Source organism: Camellia sinensis, chromosome 12 (genome assembly GCF_055761805.1).
Source record: "Camellia sinensis isolate YWXY chromosome 12, ASM5576180v1, whole genome shotgun sequence".
NCBI lineage: Eukaryota > Viridiplantae > Streptophyta > Magnoliopsida > Ericales > Theaceae > Camellia > Camellia sinensis.
Window position 1 is genome coordinate 44,364,520 of NC_138972.1, and position 2,571 is coordinate 44,367,090.

Below are 2,571 nucleotides of genomic sequence, written 5' to 3' on the forward strand. Positions count from 1 at the left end.
AGTGCTGCCAAGTCAAGGCTATTTTGGGGTGTTTTAGATTTCTCCTTTTGCCTCTGTTCTGTAATAAATGTTAAGACTTGCACTGTACTGTTATGGTAGGGATTTGGCCCCTAACCTAAATGTTTGTATATATGACGTATGTATATACTATTTTGGTTTTGAATGTGAATATGTTCAGGAAAGTCTTTTTGCATTCAGAATGTCACAGCTCATTGGACACCTTTTATTTACTGTTTTGGCTTCCGCTAGCCCCTGTACTCTGTATTACTGTCTTGACTGTTAAGGAGGCCTTCGGTAATCACGAATTACTGGCCGGTTACGGTGCTAAACCCATAGGGACGGGTTTGGGTCGTGACACATGTATTCTTTCAAGCTCCCTAGGGCGCGGTCGTATTCTTCGTCCTACTCAAACTTGGCTTTTAATGGTTGGAAAAATGGTCGACATCTATTTGACGATCGACTTATGAACCAGTTGAGTGCAGCTGCCATGCCAGTGTGATGCTGTACTTCCTTGACTGTGTTGGGCCTCTCTAGATCCTGGATTACTTTGATCTGAGAGGGGTCTGTCTCTATACCTCGGTTGGTCACCAGGAAGCCTAGAAATTTGCCTGATTCTACGCCGAACGCATACTTGGAAGCATTAAGGCGCAACTTGTTCTTCTTCAGGATTTGGAACATTTCACCTAGGTCCCTAAGATGGTCCTTCTCATCCTTGCTCTTGACCACCATGTCGTCGATGTAAGCCTCCATTGTTTTGCCTAACAATGGTTCAAACATCTTGGTGAGCATCCGTTGGAATGTTACCCCTACGTTTTTTAGGCCAAAGGACATGACCTTATAACAATACAATCCTTTGGGTGTTGTAAAAGATGTGACCTCTTAGTCAGGCTCATACATAGCGATCTGATGGTAACCTCTATACGCATCGAGGAAGCTAAGTTGATTATGGCCTATCGTCAAGTCTACCAGTTGGTCTATCCTGGGTAAGGGAAACCTATCTTTTGGGCATGCCTTGTTAACGGTTTTATAGTCCACGCAGACATGCCATTTTCCATTTTTCTTTGGCACCACCACTATATTGGATATCCATCTGGGGTAGTACACCTCTCTGATAGCTCCTACTTCCAACAAGTTCCCCACTTCTTCCGCCACTATCTTGGCATGGTGGAGTGCTGATCTACGAGTGCGCTGTATAACTGGTTTGGCAGATGGATGGACGTTCAATTGGTGATAGATGAAGTTTGGGTCGATGCCCGACATGCCATACGGTGTCCAGGCGAACACTTCGATGTTAGAGGTTAGGAATTCCGCCACCTCTATTCTCTCAGTGCTGTACAAAGACGAGCTGAGCAGAAAGAACTTCTCTGGGTCTTTTTCATCTATCCTTACCTGTACGAAGTCTTCCACTGCCTTCTGTTCAACGGCCTTGCCAACATCCGTAAATAATTCATTGCTCTCAGGTTCTTCCACCATCTGTACATATCTTTTGGCAACTCGGCTGCCATTTACTGTGACGAAGCACTGTTTGGACATAATTTGGTCTCCAAAGACCTCTTCAATAACTCCGACTTCATTGGGAAACCGCATTACTTGATGGTAGGTTGACGCTACCGATCGCATAGCGTGTAACCAAGTCCTTCCCAAGATTATGTTGTAGGTGGAAGGGATTTTCAATACCCAAAATTCCACCTATTTTGTCATGCTTCCTGCTCTGACTGAGAGGATTATCTTGCCAACTGGCCATTCTGGCATTGAGTTGAATCCGATCAGGGGAGATACAACAAGTGCCAAGTCTTTATCCTTCAATTTCAGTTGTTTGAAGGTTTCGTAATACATTATCTCACACGAGCTCTCTTGGTCAATCAAAATCCGTTTGACGTCGAAATCCTTGACGCGGAGAGTGATAACTAGGGCATCGTTGTGAGAGCAATATATCCTTGCCATGTCTCTGTCTGAAAAGGATATGGCATTCGTGGCCTCTGTTCTCCCCTTTTTGATGGTAGGTTGTGCACTTAATACTTCCCTTAAATGCTCAGCCTTTTTGATCATGCCCCTGAGCTCACATACCTGCTCAGGTTCGAATACCCCATGTATTACGTTGATTGTGCCGTGAGGTGGGGCGTCAATCGGTATTCCGTTTGGGTTGTTGTGGTCCTAGGGGGTTGGCTATGTCCCTCTTTCTATGTACCGGTCCAGATGCCCAGCCGCCACTAACTCCTCCAAATTCTATCTCAACGGCGTGCAATTTTCAGTGCGATGCCCCTTTTTATCGTGGAAGGCACATCGGGACCTCTCATCATAATCTTTTTGTGCCTCTCCCAATTTTGCTGGCCATTTGACGAAATGTTTGTCGTGTATTTCATTGAGGATTCGGTAGATCGGTTTTCTAAACATTGTGGTGATGGCAGTGCAGACTCTTAACCACCTTTTGTCTGAGTCCTCTCTGTTGGCCCACCTGCCTCGCCCATTCCTGCTTGATCGTTCTACCGTGTTAACTTTTGTTGTAGTCTTTTTATCTAGCATTGCCGTTGTACCAGATTTTGTTTTAGCACGGGTGCTGTCCTCTTCCAC